General features: G+C 42.5%; 1 long non-coding RNA gene across 1 annotated transcript; it reads right to left on the bottom strand.

Annotated features, from left to right (window-relative positions):
* Positions 1–684: 684 nt before the first annotated feature.
* LOC122776516 lies at positions 685–1,046 on the bottom strand. Its single transcript, XR_006361229.1, has 2 exons — positions 975–1,046; positions 685–862 (listed from the first exon to the last, which is right to left on the bottom strand). It is a non-coding gene; the product is annotated as an uncharacterized LOC122776516 (long non-coding RNA).
* Positions 1,047–17,647: the final 16,601 nt, after the last annotated feature.

Here is a 17,647-nt window from a genome sequence, read left to right as displayed (position 1 = left end):
ACTTGTTGACAAGAGACTTTTATCCCGGTGTGCGACAGGAATAGAGAAGAATAAATACTCGTGTTGACTTTTATGAACACAGAAATGTACTTTCTGTGATAATTAATGTCACTTTGTAAAGTATGAAATGTTATAGCCAAACTGCTAAAATATATAAATGCCGATTGGAAAGGTTCTTTGTACATCACGTTTACACAATATAGTATCACATTTTTGTGATATAATATCACGTTTATACAATGTAGTATCACAAATTCCACTGAACACACTTCTGTACAAGGCAAACTTTCAACATCATGGCAACCTGTATGTTACAAAAAGGTGTGTTTAATATAGGCCTACATTTATTGAATGTCTTATTAGTCAACGATTAGAACTAATAATAAGTCTACTTGATCAGGTTTTTAACCTGGGGGAAAAAAAAAAAAGACCTCCTAAAATTCTGTGCTGGTGTGGTCCAGGTGGTGGTAGACAGATGTTAAGTAGACAAGAGCTGCTGAGTATGTCATTAAGGAGATGTTACCTATTTCCAGGAAGATATGTGAAACATTGGTATCTGAATCAAACCCAGCCAGTTGGACATCAGTAGGTCTTTTGATGAAAGTAAAACAAATGCACTGAAACCCTTGATTCTGCACAGAAAGTTGTATAACTTTCAAATCCATGTAATGAATACAAGTGATGAATGATATATTTTCTTTATTTTATACACAACAGACTATCCAGCAGACACATTCACTACCCAGGGATTACAGGCGCCTGAGGAATTCCTCACGCTCCAAGGCTTTCTTGTAATTGCTCAGGAAGCCTCGCTTTTGAGGAAATGTGGCTCTGAAGCTGTTCCCCAAGCTGGGTTATCTCGCTGACAAGACAAAATGATATAGCAAAATAATTAAGTCGTTAAAGACACTCAAATACATAATAAGATATAAACTGAAAATTGGATTAACAGTTTCCTAAACTATCCGGCTTACCTTGAGTCAAACTCTGTGCCATGCATGTACATCTCCTTGGCTTTGTCCAGGGAGATGGAGTGAACAGCTCCAAGGGCGTATACTGTTGCCTGTGGCATGAAGATTAAGACTTAAGATTGTGTTAGACAGTGACCATGTGTTAAAAGGAGACAGACATATGCAGTCATATAAAACATGTAGTCTACAAATCCGTGTCAGTGTCTGAGATCTCAAGGAGACACCGTGTTGCCTGTGATGATGTTCTATAAAAATTGTATAGGATTTTAGTTTGGGTATTCATATACAAATACACAAACACCACACTAAATGCCATTGTCACTCACTTTAAGGTGTTGCAGCATGCCCTGATCCTCTGTGATTACACTGGTTAACAGACAACTTGCCTCGCGTCGCTTCTGTTGGGCTTGTTGGGCCCTTTCCTAAAATTAAATTACACATAATATGATACACTGAATGCATGTGATTAAGAACATTGAATAAGACATTTTCTTTCCCTGATTATTTGCACTTCCTCTGATAAGAGGTGTCATCCTGGCTGGCAACTTGTTTGGCCACAGTAACATCACTGCCCTAAATGGATATACAGATAAGCCTGTCTGAGAGAGAACAGAACTGTGTGGTCATCACATGTGAAAGTCTTGTACAGACTGTACAGATGGTCCTCAGCGTCTGATGGGACCTGTAGACAATCATCAGAATCATAATTGTTCCAGCGTGTCCCATATGCAAATGTCAACAACTTCCAATAGAGATCCATGTTGGATTCATAATGACACAGTACCATAGTAAACATGCTGCATGTGTCATAACAATCCATGTAGTATGTATTACTGACCACAGTGCAGCTTGAGTGCCTTCTTTTCCTGCTGATCCTGAGGACGGGCTGGGTTGTCATGGAGTGTTGCTCTGCCTTCCTTGGTGAAGTGAGCAAACTTCCTCGCATAACTACAAGCAAAAACACATTTCTTCACCGTAGGACTGAAATTATACCGGGTCTTAACCCAATATCCCCTCAAAAATAATAACTGCCAACGCTGTTGTTTTAATTGCATGCAACATACCACTGCAGCACAAGGTTTTCCACCAGGACAATGCACCACCACCACCACCGCCTCAGTGAAGACATGTCATACTAAACACAAAGCACAGTTACACAAAACAAATTCATATAAATTCGTGTAGCATATTAATGGCTATATTTTAATCATGTAAATAGTGGGTAAGCAGGTATTGAGGTGACCCTGGTTTGTGCCTCCAGTCAGAAATGCTTTCTTTTTTAAGTTAGGATGTTTTTAATCAGTTTGAGCCAGCATCAGTCCCATTGTCCGAGGTAATATATCATTTCTGACGTACAAGAGGGAATCCAAGGTCAACTAAAGGACCCACCTCTTGTTGAGATTTATCTTCAACTTCACAACTTGCTCATTTGCCTTTTCTCATTATCATTTACTTTACACACGGGACATATTATACCCTATTTCCCCCATTAAAATAGTTCCCTGGTGTCCTAATGAACATGTCAGTGACATGGTTTGGTCAAAATACCATAAGGATGAAGCATCATAGCAGTTCAATAACCCTGCTAAACCCGCCCCTTTCAGAACGCTCAGTTTTCGTGCATAGTCCCTTTATATGCAAATGAGACACAGGCAAACACACACCCACTTCTTCCAGGGGGTTTCTGATTTGTCCTCTTTACAGCGCTTTACAGCTCTATTCCTCTTCCCCTCCCTCCACTAGTTCTCTGACAATATCAACATGGCAGCGTGCGCACAAAACAGCGAGAGTGCCGTCACAGGAAGAGACGTCCTACATAAGGATCGAGCCGAACACTGCCGAACTGTAAATCAGTTAAAAACACTTAAGGACAGTACCACTGATCGCCACCGCTGATCGCCAGCGGCGCGCGGCGAGCTGAATAAACAGCTGCTGTATGTGACTGTATCAGACTGAGTCTGTGCTCCAGTCATGGAGGACGTACTGAACAAATATTTTTAATTAGGACGTGTCAGAATGGTCAGTTATGAGCTCTATGTGACCTTTTCCTAACAATGTGTGTGTTCGTACGTCGGTGAAATACGTCCCCTGACTAAATACGGCGACCGCTGGCCGCAGTCTGATGTGAAGTGGTGCGAACACACGAACACACGTTTGCTGACTTTATCCGGCACATTAGCTTCATATATGAAATCCTCTGTAAAACACTGTGCTCCACTGTGCAGCCACCAACAGCACACTTGTCCCTCCGCGTTGACATAATACCACTCTTCCTCCCTCGCCTGCACTCTCGCAGGGACAAGGTGGAGCTAAGGTGGAGCTCGCGAAGTAAACTTACTGGTGGGGCGGTAACATTCGCGGTGAAATGCACATGCTGCCGTCATAAGCGCAGGGAATTCAACATTGTGTGTTTTATCGCCTATACTTACACTAAGGGGGACCACGAAAACATGACAGAGTATTGTTTTTCCACACTTTGGCGACTGGTAGGGCCTCCAGAGTCCCAAATATAAGTATCAAAATGATTAAAAAGTTGATTTTGCATATTATGTCCCCTTTAACATAAATCAGCCTGTTCATCACATGAAACTGTGTTATAAATGTCATGTTCAAAACAATGGTGAATTGAATTAATACTTACAATGTTGAAGTCAAAACTAGCCTCCATTGAAAAATACCAGGCATACTGTAATGAAAATGGAAATTAAGACATGAAACATAATTAACAAGTGCCAGCTTATAAGTGACTGAGAAGTTAGTCACATGTATTCCTTAAGACGTGCAGGGCTGATCATGTAAAAAGTAAGAGATGTGTACACTTAATCCTTGCTTATTATTTTTGTTGTGCACCCCACTTTTGTACATTCACACACAGCTAGTGTCAGAGTAGGGCACAGTGGTGGTAAATCACTATTTGACGCAAGTCCAAAGTAATAAAGTGCTGGAGATCAATTAAAGCACTGTTGTACAAACAGTGCTTTAATCAAAGCAAAAACCAACAGACTCAGGGTCTGCTCCTTCACTGAACGTAGTGTTGCTCTATAAGAGAAAATGTAAAATAAAATTGTATTTTGTATTTTTAACATGGAAACATTTTTAATCCAGAATCAAGTAGTAATGAACTGGACTGCATTTGCCTGTAAGACTTTCCTTGTCCTAAAATATATGCAGGCTAACTGAAATAAATCAAATCAAATGACATTGTTGACTGTGATTCAACAGAACTTCTAATTTCTAAACATGAAAAATATTATTCATCATCAAATCTTTTATCTTAACAACTGTAGAACTGAGGTCACAAGTTTTCAAATGAGCAAAGCTGTGTGCAACTTCTCAGTCATTTAAAGATTAAAAAACAGATAAATACTAATATATAGAGATCATATAGTTTATCTTATACGTTTCTTGGTTGAAAATGAGACAATGTTATATTGTAAATGTTATAACCTGTACATATAAATAAAAGAAAAAAAAGGGAGAAAATCGCTGCGTCTTGCTTGCTGTTACAATCGCTATCCTTACAGCATGCAGACATTACTGGTTAATAAATCGCACTTAATTGATTTAATGGATACAAATAATGACTATTCATCCAGTGTTCAATATCAAAATGTGTTTTTTATCCATTCTGACCTTTTCCTCCGTCATTTTCCCGTGTTACTTTTTCGTGTTCGCTCTCTTCATACTCAGTCAACGTAAACGTCATCACGTTTTAGACGCAGTCTCTTGAGACCCAATCACAGTGTCGTGTAGTGTGAGGGGGTGTGTCGTTGAGTGTGAGGGGGTGTGTCGTTGAGTAAACGGGTGTGTCGTTGAGTAAACGGGTGTGTCGTTGAGTAGTCTGCGGGTCTGCAGCTAGACCCTTCTCCCTATCTCGGGGTGGAGAGGGAGAGGGGTGTCGTGAAACTGATTTCATCGCGGTCAGGGGAGGGAGAGAAGAGGAGTGAGATGTGGTTGGAGGAGTATTTGTGCTGGATTTGTGGTGTTTTTTTTGCTGGTTTTGGAGAGATTTCGAGAGAGAGAATAGGGTGTTTGATTTTCAAACGTGAGTATTATTTTATTATTTATTATTAAGTTAAACACTCAAAATGTGTTCAGTTACGTTTGTCAGGTTCGCATTTGGTGTTTTTTTAATGTGTTTAGTGGGTTTTTCATGGCGTTTTGTTGAGGCGCCATAAAGTCGCGTCAATTAAGTGCTTGTTAAGTGACTGCAGTCACGCCAGCCGTGGTTCGCGAGTGCCTGGTCAAATCAGCCGCACGTTGTTTTCTAGTGCGCGAATTTACAAACGTTTACGGTAATCGTAATGAAACGGCATTGAGAAGCTGGGAGGGACTGTGAGGAGTTCAAGATTCATGCTGCTGGGACTGAGTATCGTCCAGCTGCATCCCCGGAGAGCAATAACAACACTTAACAACACACGTTATTATTATTTATTTAGTTATTTACTTAAACCCTGTTTACACACACCGAAACAGACGATTCCGTCAGAAAACTCACAAAAAAGAAGAAGAAACGAAGTGAAAACTTGCAAGTAGTGAACTAAATACGTCCCAGACTACCTGCAAGCGTAATATGAAGTATTTTTGGAGTAATCCTCTGTCAAAATACCTAACAGGGGATATTTTAAATAAGTAGTCCAAGAGTCATACACTACTGCACTGAGTACTTCCTAGTCTACCTGTATGAATATTATGAAGTACTTTTACTGTGTACTTTTGGAGTAATCCCCTGTCAAAATACCTAACAGAGGACATGATTAAGTCAATTTCGACCTACTTCAACATGGAATAAAAACCTTATTTTAAATAAGTAGTCCAACAGTCATACACTAGGTCGAAATTGACTTAATCGTGTCCTCTGTTAGGTATTTTGACAGAGGATTACTCCAAAAGTACACAGTAAAAGTACTTCATATTGTTCATACATGTAGTCTAGGAAGTACTTAGTGCAGTAGTGTCTGAGTTTTGGACTACTTATTTAAAATAAGGTTTTTATACCATGTTGAAGTAGGTCGAAATTGACTTAATCATGTCCTCTGTTAGGTATTTTGACAGAGGATTACTCCAAAAATACTTCATATTACGCTTGCAGGTAGTCTGGGACGTATTTAGTTCACTACTTTCAAGTTTTCACTTCGTTTCTTCTTCTTTTTTGTGAGTTTTCTGACGGAATCGTCTGTTTCGGTGTGTGTAAACAGAGTTTAAGTAAATAACTAAATAAATAACTTCCATAACGCCGGAGTGTTGTTATTGCTCTCCGGGGATGCAGCTGGACGATACTCAGTCCCAGCAGCATGAATCTTGAACTCCTCACAGTCCCTCCCAGCTTCTCAATGCCGTTTCATTACGATTACCGTAAACGTTTGTAAATTCACGCACTAGAAAACAACGTGCGGCTGATTTGACCAGGCACTCGCGAACCACGGCTGGCGTGACTGCAGTTGTTAAGTGTCATGCTCTGTTCACGTGATCGCCAGGGAACACGCTGATAGTAACTGGTGATACCCTTATAATAATAATGATAATAAAAGCATAATAAAGATAACAGCAATAGTATTAAACTAATAATAATAATAACAATTGTGAGCACAGAACATATAATACACATAGTTACACTTTCTCAAAAAACACCCTTGTCGCACGAACATGACTTTATCTGAACTTGTTCACATATACTTGTTGAAGCAGTCACACACACACACACCCTCACAAATGACTGTGGGTAGGTCACGCACCCACACACATCCTCACAAACGGCCTTGGGTACCATGCACTCACTCTCCCTAACTTCTGCCTCCTGTTTTTCATGCTACATTGACGCACACACAAATAAGGCGGCGACTCACCTGTTGACTATATAGGATAACACCCCTAGACATGAGCAGACTCTTCTTGTACACGACATTGATACATGTACTGTACTTGAACTATTCTCCGCACTTTGCAAACTGCGCAATAAATCTGTATAATTCTTACTCCGTCTTCTCCTGGTCCTCCTTTCACCGCATCAACGGACTCGGACAAAAGGCAAACGGCTGTTTGACCTCAACACAATATAATAAAAAGAATAAAATAATTAAATGATGATAATAATAATAATTTAACACTCAAAATGTGTTAATTGTGTTTAGTTATGTTTGTCAGGTGTGCATTTGGTGTTTTTTTAATGTGTTTAGGGGGTTTTTCGTCGAGTTTTGTCGACATGTCAATTAAGTGCTTGTTAAGTGTCATGCTCTGATCACGTGCTAGGGTTAGGGTTCTCACAGATAGTAACTGGTACTGCGTGAGCACGCAGAAATCCTAACAATAATAATAATAATAATAACAACAATAAACACATTTTGAGTGTTTAACTGAATTAAAATGAAAAAAAATAAAAACTCAAATTAATGTATATATGTGTATCTCTACACATATATGTATATATGTACATGTATACAATTGTGTACATATACATATGTGGACATGTACACATATATGTATACTCAGTAGCAGAATGTGGGGTTTCAGTCAGGGCCTTCTGTAAAAAAAAACAGGCACACCACTGGGCATCTATAGGCTACTGCATCATTACCACCACATCTTCCGTTAAGTCAGTCAGCAAACGCAATTTCACAAGCCACTATATGACACAAAAACAAGCTTCCACATAAGCATAGGCGTCAGCTACGCGGGGAACACGTCCCCAGCACTATTTATGATCAACAGTTTTGTACTCACCACTTCTAAAAAAATTTATAAATTTATCATTAACACTCGAACTACCGTAAATGATGTACCTCTTGGGTGTAGGTCTTCCTCTTGAAATAATTTCCTTCTTTTCTCCAAACGATCGCCGTGAAAAGTGCCCACGAAGGAGATCAGAAACATGATGGATCGGTGGTGTTAATGCAGTGATCATAGTTTACTTCAAAACCCGCCAAAGGTTCAAACGTGTTGATGACGACAGCGGGGGCTAGCGCCAGACACATCGCTGGCCCCGGGGCGTTCTGTCACTATGATATCACATTTTGATTGGCTGACGACACATGTCAGTCAATGTTAAAAAAGGCCAGCAATACTACTAGAGCAGGTCCGCGGAGCTATGATGCATTTAATGACTTCCAGGAAAATCCAGCTCAGCTTCACAAAAAATAACCATATTCTTTCTGGAAATATAATCATAACATACTGAAAAAGTAATTGAATTTAGACACGTTCAGACACACATTAATTTGATTATTAAAAAAAATAATAATAATACAAAAAAAAATACTTTTTTGATATTGCCCTGACAGCCCACCACTGTGTATACTTTTTTTATTTTTTATTTCCTCACTTTCACAGATGACAAAGCCCAAGGTTCCCCTCGAGTGCCCCATTTGTGGGAAAGTACTGGTGTTCGTGTCCCGGCACCTCAGGGTGACTCATAAAATCATGAATGACAAAGAGAGGGCAATCATGAACAACATTGCCACTGGGCGGACGGTGGTGCCCCCTGGGCCATGCCCCATGTTGATGTGCTTGCCATACATCCTCCATGTGGAGAAACATGTCCGCACTCACCACGACGTGGGGGTGGCCCGGCAGCACGGGGCGATCCGGGCACTGAAGCGCTCCACTGGCCTGAAGTTGCTGGCAGAGCTCAGGGACAGTAACCCGACTCCTCCCATGGTCTCCAGGCTGGACCTGGAGGCCTGCAGGCAGAGGGTCCGCCAACTCGAGGAGGATATGGCTGACCTCAAAAAGGCTAATGATGAGCTCACGGTGAGTAAATGGACACAAGATAACAAGAACGCATTCTATCCCTAATGGAGGCATTACATTGTCAATTAATCGCATCCTGTTTTACTTTACTGTTTTTTCCCTCTTCAGAGACGGCTGGGACAGGCCCTCTCTGAAGCAGCTACTCCCAACAGCCCCCTACACAGCTCCCTATTAGCTCCTCCAATGAGGAGGAGAAGCAACAACAATAACAGCAGCAGCCACGACTGCAGCTCAAAAAGCTTGCTAAGCTTAAACACCTTTCCTCTCCCCCTGAGGTGAGAAGTTAATAGATTAATGGTGTAATTCATTGTCTTAATCATAATGCACTTTACATTCAGACCTTTTCATGTCTTCTTATTGTTTTTGCAGAAGAAGAAGGAGGAGGGGGAACATGTGAGTGAGATGGATGAGTTCACCAATAACTTTACAAGTCTCTACCAAGTGTAGAACCAATGCGCACATTTGGTCATGTAGTAGTTTTTCTAGGACAAAGAGCGGAGCAGCTGGCTGGCGGGAACAAGCTGTTCCACGCCATGTCTCCCTACTTTGCACGCAGGAGCAGGGGCTCCCAGTTGAGGACCATCTAGTTCGGCGCCTCCATGAGTAAGAATGAACACATTGTGTGCTTGTGCAGGTGTGTGGAGTGTTTTCACGCTACATTCATCATCATAGCTGTCTTTACAGACAGCTACATGGAGGAGTACGCAGCTTACATCTCCTGCCCTCAAGGAACACCTAAAATGCAGGAGAACGTAGTGACAAAGAGCAGCCGGGCCAAGGTACTGGTGAAATTTCTTTGCCTCGGCTGCCCATCACTGCAGTTGTGGGACTGGAGGTTCCTTTTCAACCTGCCCCTGCTTAAGTTGTAAGTAGTGAATTTACGGATGTTAAGAATGTTCTTTTCTTGTCAAGTCTTTTGCTTAGTTACCGTAATGATTTGATGATGATCATGATGAAGTACTCAAAACATATGACTGAGACTAAAGCCAGACTGGTCTTTCTACAGCTACCCTGCGCTCCTGAGGAACGTCGGCCTGGCCCCAACTACAGTGGCACTGTAGTTGGGGCCAGGCCATCTCCTTCATGGAGTACTTTCATGACACCCCCCTGAAACACTCGAGGGTAAAAGGTGGTGAGCAGACGCTTCTGGTCAGGGAGCTGCGCAAACTCTACAGGGACGTGGGGCAGAACATCCTTGGACACCAGCTGTTGGTCAAGCAGACTAAACAGCAGTGGCTGGTGTCCAAGGATGATCTCACTACCTGCCAGTCCCTGGCCAAAGAGACCAGACTCCTCGGTGAGTCTGTGCTGCCTATTTCTCTTTCTCTTTCACACACTTTTTTTTCAGTGCCTAAAAGCTTTAAGTGTTATTGTTCTCTTCTCTCTTTAACTCTTATTACAGAGGACATTGCAAATGCGCCACCCCGGGACCCCAAGACAAGGTACCGGTTCTTTGGGTACCTGGAGGCCTACCTCTTGTCCATATATGGACACCGGTCGGGTGTCCTCACAAAGATGAGGGTAAAGGAGGTAAAGGCGGCTGTCGGGGACCCAGAAACAGGGTACCTCATTAATGTAAGTATCATTTTAATCTCTTTCCCAAAACTTCTTAAACATTCACACGTCAATTTTTGTTTCTGTTCCACGCTTACAAATCCGTGGTGTCATACTTTGTCTTCTGCAGGTCTTGGACCACAAGACTGTGAGGACGTTTGAGGTGGCGCAGCTATACCTGGAGCCTGAGGAATACGCTTGGTTTACGGAATGGCTCCGTCTTCGGAAGAGATCAGTGCCCACCAATGGGTACTTTTTCTCGTCCCTTAGGAGTAAGTTAAACCCTTGCAATTCCTATCACGCCACTGTCAAAATTCACTAACCTTATGTGTACCTGTTCTTTATTCTGAAGGTGACGCCACGGAAGAAGCCGTCCGCTTCACAGCTTCTGGCGAAGAAAGTTAAAGTGAAGCTGGGGTTTAGCCCAAGAAAAAAGTATCCTAGAAGAAAATAGAGAGTTCAAAGTTTGAAGTGTATTTTAAGTTTTAAGTTTGCACGGAATTTTTTTTTAAATAAATACAAAAAAAAGTGCATGTTTGCAGGGAAAAATGTTTAAATAAATACAAAAAAGTGCACAAATAAAAAAAAAAACCTCCACATGGGCTCTGCCATGACGTGGCGTGGAGGCTTAAAGCCTGTGTTGGTGTCAGAGCCTCTGGATTTTTTCAGAGGCTCTAAGATCACAAATGCTAACCAAAGTGCCCCCCAATGTCCCAACTACTCTATGTAACAGCATGGATTCATGTTGAACACTGTAATGATTAATCTTGTAAATAAGCAGTCACGCTATCAAACATGGACCCAGGCCTATCTTCCAGTTGCGAAACAAGCTCCCATTGTGAAGCCTTGAGATGTGTGTCAGTCACACTGGTGTTCACTCATATGTGCAGTGCTTTGTAGACTATGTTCTTCTAAATGGGGACATCATTTACAAAATTGTCAACAATAACTAAAACCAGCAATTGAGACATTAACCTTGCATCCATTCTTATGTCAAGTCTCATAAAAATACATTTGCTTTCCTTGTGAGAGTTGCATGAAATTGTTACTCTATTACTCTGTTTAGGAGTTTGATTTGAAGTGAAAATTAGTTAAGATAAGACTTTAGTAATCCCACGATGGGGAAATTCAATTACTGTTGGCATTTAAAACAAAATATGACAGCTTATACATACAGTACATGTATACACATAGAAATAGAAAATGTGTATACTTTACAGCCCAATTTACAGGGCAGTACAGAGTATCCCTGCAGTGTGCCATGTGTTTATATTATTAAACATATAAAATACCTCAGAAGGCTGAATAAAGCAATTGTAACACCAGATGTTAGGAATCATGGATTCATCCTCAGGACAACATCTAGTGCTTGCATAAATGTAATACCATCAAACATTTGGCAGAGAGACGCTTGACAGATAAACAATATAAGGATGATGTTAGATCTGCGGCTGGTGCATGAATCAAAGTGACAAATGTGCAGGATTCATGTCATGAAAGACCTGAATCAATGAGCCAACATATGAAAAGGCATTAATTAACAACCAAGAAATGATCACTTCATCCTGTATGGCTGTCGACTCCTGTGGTTAGCACTCTCGCCTTGCAGCAAGAAGACCCGGGTTCGAGTCCGGTTGGAACAAGGGCCTTTCTGCATGGAGTTTGCATGTTTTCCCCGTGAGTGCGTGGGTTCTCTCCGGGTACTCCGGCTTCCTCCCACAGTCCAAAAACATGCAATGTGTGGATTAGGTAAATTGGACACTCTAAATTGACCGTAGGAGTGAGTGTGAGCGTGGATGGTTGTTTGTCTCTAGCTGTGTGTGGCCCTGCGATGGACTGGCGAACTGTCCAGGGTGTACCCCGCCTATCGCCCGATGTAGCTGAGATTGGCACAGCACCTCCCGCGACCCTCTGGTGAAGGATAAAGCGGTTAGATGATGACTGATGACTGACAAAGAGCAGAATATACAGAGTGATGACGTTTCGTCTATTGTCTCCAGGGTGTGGTCTCACTGTCTTACAATACACTCCAATACTGTGTCAAATAACTATATCAACATTTAAACTTATGTAGACTTCAGGTTCACTTCAAATTCAAAACAAATATGAGAAAATTAAGGCACAAATGCAAACAAACCCTTAATTGCAGATTAAATATGCTCAGGGATGCATTAAATCACTTAACTTTCACACAAGAAAAACATTTTTAACTGAAAGAGTGACCCTTTAAACTTTGTTAAGTAGCCCTTTAAACCTTCCAGAAGGGGACAAAACTGAAAACGCCAACTTACTTTCAGAGAAAATATGCTTTGAAGTGTGTTCAATCACTCATAATTTACACAAAGAGCCTTTAAATGTGCTTAAATGGCCCTTTAACTTGGTTACCTTTCATAAACTTAAGTTTCAAATTAAACAATATTCCTTTAGGTAATTTCTTATTAAAATCGTCTACTTGCTTGAGTCAAGATTACTTACGGAGGTGTATTTACCCTTTAAACCTTGAAGCATGTAACAAACATGAGCACCAGCACATAGATTTATCCCCAAATATGTAGGCTGACACTTTCTGGCCACCTAATCACCGTTACTTGCGGTTATTTATTAACTTATCTAAATTATGATGTAACTTATTAACTCACATTATGTACTGTGTGGGAAGCTTGCTGGACCTTAAGCTTTCTTGCCAAGTATTTAGTTGCTTTAGTAGGTCTGCTTAATGAATCCTGTTTTTTTCTCAACCTCTTGGCTCAGGATGTCATCTATCTGCTGCCTCACGCTGACTATTTGTTCTAAAGCTGGTTCATCTTTATTCATTTTATGTTACTATGTTAGTATGGTAGAATCCACTGGGCTGCCCGTTATTAATTTCTTTCTTAACCTCCTCCTGTGTTTTCTGGTTATTCAGCATACCCACATTTAATCTCCATAGTGTATTTTCATTTTACATTCCTCTACTCTGTATCTGTCTATTGTGCTCATAAAAAATAATCTGTTTTGGAGTACACTGAATGTGGAGCAGAATAATGTGTGTAGTCCCTCTCTAGTCCCTCCCTGACTCTTTCCATCCACGAGAGGGACGTCAACAAACTCTTCAGGAAACAGAATCCCAGGAAAGCAGCTGGTCCGGATTCTGTCTCCCCATCCAGCTTGAAGTACTGCGCTGATCAGCTGTCTCCAGTGTTCACAGACATTTTCAACACCTCATTGGAGACATGTCACGTGCCAGCCTGCTTCAAGACCTCGACAATAATCCCTGTTCCCAAAAAGCCAAGGACCACAGGACTCAATGACTACAGACCCGTCGCCCTGACCTCTGTGGTTATGAAGTCCTTTGAGCGTCTTGTGCTTTCACACCTGAAAGCCATCACCAACCCCCTCCTGGACCCACTGCAGTTTGCCTACAGAGCCAACAGGTCTGTAGACGATGCAATTAATCTGGCCCTCCACCACATCCTCCAGCACCTGGACTCTGCAGGAACCTACGCCAGGATCCTGTTTGTGGATTTCAGCTCTGCCTTCAACACCATCATCCCGGCTCTGCTCCAGGAGAAGCTCTCCCAGCTGAGCGTGCCTGACTCCATCTGCAGGTGGATCACTGACTTCCTGTCTGACAGGAAGCAGCATGTGAAGCTGGGAAAACATGTCTCCGACTCACAAGTCATCAGCACCGGATCCCCCCAGGGCTGCGTTCTTTCTCCTCTGCTCTTCTCCCTGTACACAAACAGTTGCACCTCCAGTCACCAGTCTGTCAAGCTCCTGAAGTTCGCGGACGACACCACCCTCATCGGACTCATCTCTGATGGTGACGAGTCCGCCTACAGGTGGGAGGTTGACCAGCTGGTCACTTGGTGCAACCGAAACAACCTAGAGCTCAACGCTCTAAAGACAGTGGAGATGGTCGTGGACTTCAGGAAGAACTCAGCCTCACCTGCACCCATCAACCTCTGTGACTCCACAGTTGACACTGTGGATTCCTTTCGCTTCCTGGGAACTATCATCACCCAGGACCTCAAGTGGGAGCTGAACATCAGCTCTCTCATCAAAAAACCTGCCAAAGACAATGATGGTGCACTTCTACTCCTCCATCATTGAGTCCATCCTCACCTCCTCCATCACCATTTGGTACGCTGCTGCCACGGCCAAGGACAAGGGCAGACTGCAGCGTGTCATTCGGTCTGCAGAGAAGGTGATCGGCTGCAATCTTCCATCTCTCCAGGACCTGTTCGCCTCCAGAACTCTGAGGCGTGCAGGAAAGATTATGGCTGATCCCTCCCACCCCGGACAGAAACTCTTTGAGTCACTCCCCTCTGGCAGGAGGCTGCGGTCCATCAGGACCAGAACCTCACGCCACAAGAACAGTTTTTTCCCGTCTGCTACTAGCCTTATCAACAAGGCCCGGAGACCCCCCCCGACACTCTGACTCCTCACACTCCTCCTCTGCCTCTACATGTCACATTATCATTACATCCTTTTTATGCGTTATATTAACGTCATTACTGTGTTCATTACTGTGAACTTTGCACTTTGCACTGTTACTCACTTCTGCCCAGTCATACTGCTCTTTACTGCTCTTTCTGTAGTGCTCTTTTTCATCTTTAAAAACATTTATATACTGTGTATATATACGTTTACTGTTCACTTTAGAAAATTTTGTATGCTTGTTATGCGCCAATGACACCAGAACAAATTCCTTGTATGTGCAAATCGTACTTGGCAATAAAGCTCTTTTGATTCTGATTCTAATGGATGGACTTCTCTCCAAAGAGAGGCGCTGACAGGTTTTGACAGATGAGTCAATCAGGTTGAAATCAGGTTGAAATCAGGTTGAAATCAGGTTGAAATCCCCTGCACATATTAGAATTCCTTCATTTTCCAGGGCTATGATCTCAAACAATAATTTCAAAAACATTCGATCAGAGTTGGGTCGCACATAGACATTGACACAGAGTCACTAGATTATTATGCAATTTCCCTTTTACTATTACATATCTCCCTTCTTTAACTCATTAAAGAAGGGAGAACTCATTTTCAGAGCAGAGAGCTCCATACTGCCAGCCGTTTTAGAGCATTTTGACCAATCTTTCAAGACCCACAGAATATTGTGTTCTATGACTATGTAAACTCTGAATGAAAGATTAGGCTCTTTTTTCCTTTTTCCGTTCACTAGTAATCGGCATTAGAACATAGGCTGATTTCACCAAAAACACAGTTTTTGACCAAAAAGCTGAGAAAATTAGCTTTTTGTCAAAAGAAGTATGTCAAGCAGATCAGTGACTTTGGGGCTAAAAGTTTTTGCTTTAGTGACACCTCAAACATCTTAACAGTGTTTTCCTTCTAAAAATCAACAAATACAACACTGAAAAAGAGCTTTTGATGGCAAAACAATAATTTATTTACAAAAATACATATAAAACAATACATCAACAATTTCCACATCTGACAAAAATTTATGAACTTTTTACATGCTGACACAGCTAAAGTGAATCGTTTGTGTGTGCGAGTGTTGTGTGCGTGCGTGTTCAGTATTCCACAGAATAACTCAGCTTTGTGTGATAAGCAGTGAAACACTCTCCTGTCGCTTTGGATAAAAGCGTCTGCTAAATGACATGTAATGTAATGTAATGTAATTTTAGTTTCACTGCGCTGGCCCCTGCATGCGCAGACCCTACACCTCCTTGCCGGTCTGGACTTTTTGCTGGTGTGCAGAAGCCGTTCCAGTGTGTGTTTGGCTATATTGCCATCTAGCCTAGTATCTGGGTCACTTTTGTATGGGGCCCTTGGAGTACGTCGGTCTTCCTCCAAGTCCCCACCCCACTCGGCCCCCACACCTGCAACTTCCTCCTCCTCTACCTGCTCCCCCACCTCCTCTTCCTCCCCCATAAGTCGCTTTGCAGTCCAGGACTTCACAACCCTGCGCATGAACTCCAAGAGGGTTTTACACTCCCCTGGGTTCTTGGCTCTGTATGCATTGAACATACAGAGTTGGAACAGGTAGGCGACAAATTTCTTCGACCAGTTCAGTGACCTTCGGATGAAGGGGTAGTAGGCAATGTTTTGATCCAACTTATCCACCCCATTCATGGACAAGTTGTTCGCAACAACACACTCTGGCTTAAACTGAGGAACCTTCTCTTTGTGTCCCTTCTGCCACACGTCAACCCTGTGCATCTTGTCTTGGTGGCAGGTTGTCACCATCTTCACCAACCGTTTGTCCTGCCACGCTACAAACATCACCTTCTTATTGTGGCGCACAATTTCCCCCCTGCCCCCAGGTCAGTTTTTGTCAGCTCTGTGATGAGCTTAGGTTCCACCCTTTTCTTCCTCAATGTCCCACACACATTAGTTTGTGCTCCCAGTAAACGTTCACCGAGCACTACAGAATTGTAGAAATTATCCGTAAAAAGCCTGTCACCATGGCCTGAGAGACGATCAAGGAGAGCGAACACTGTGTCTGGCAGAGTACTAGCTGTCCCGACATAAGGCTGCATGTTAAAGCAGTACCCTGTGGCAGAGTCACACAGTATGTATGACTTGACCCCATACTTTACTGGTTTTTGAGGGTTGTACACCGTGAAAGACAGACGCCCCCGCCACTGCATCATACCCTCATCAATACAGATGTTTTGCCCTGGTTGCTACAGCTCCCTGCACTTTTCCACAATGTAGTCTAACACTGGGCGGACTTTGTACATTTCGTCAGTCACATCCTGTGACTCATTATCATTATAATGAAGGAACCTCCATATAATCTGGAATCGGTTCCTTGACATGACCCGGCTAAAATACGGTATGGCATCCACCTCATCCACACTCCAGTACAGTTCAATATTTGGCTTTTTTACATAGCCAGTGAGAAAACTGAGTCCAAAGAAAGCTTTCAGTTCTGGGACTGACACTGGTTTCCATACATTTGCTCTGCTATGTGACAGACTGTCAGGGTGTGCATGAATATACTGACTAGCATACAAGTTGGTCTGATCCACGATGTGTTGAAGCAGCTCATCTGTGAGGAACAGCTCCAGGAAGTCAGCTCTCAGGTCAGAATCCAGCTCTGCGGCAGCTCTCCGGGGTCCAGGGGTTGCAGTGAAGGGGATCTGAGTAGGTTGCCAGTTGTCTGACATGGGACTGACATGTGAATTCAGAGGGGCGGTAACGTATTGTGTCACTGCCTGTGCTTCCACTGGTGTTCCGCTGTGTGTCTCCTGCGCTCTCTGGAGTTTTATATCTACTGGAACTATCGTTTCACTGAACAAACACTCGTTTTATTACTAATACTAGTACTAAGACTAAAACTGTCACCCGCTACTTATTCGTAAACTCTATCGTTTACGTAGATCACATACGGTGTTTCTTTCTAGCTAACTTTGCTAGCGTAA

Source organism: Solea senegalensis, linkage group LG10 (genome assembly GCF_019176455.1).
Source record: "Solea senegalensis isolate Sse05_10M linkage group LG10, IFAPA_SoseM_1, whole genome shotgun sequence".
Lineage (NCBI taxonomy): Eukaryota > Metazoa > Chordata > Actinopteri > Pleuronectiformes > Soleidae > Solea > Solea senegalensis.
The sequence above is the reverse complement of the archived record's forward strand: the minus strand, read 5'-3'. Positions and strand labels throughout refer to the sequence as shown.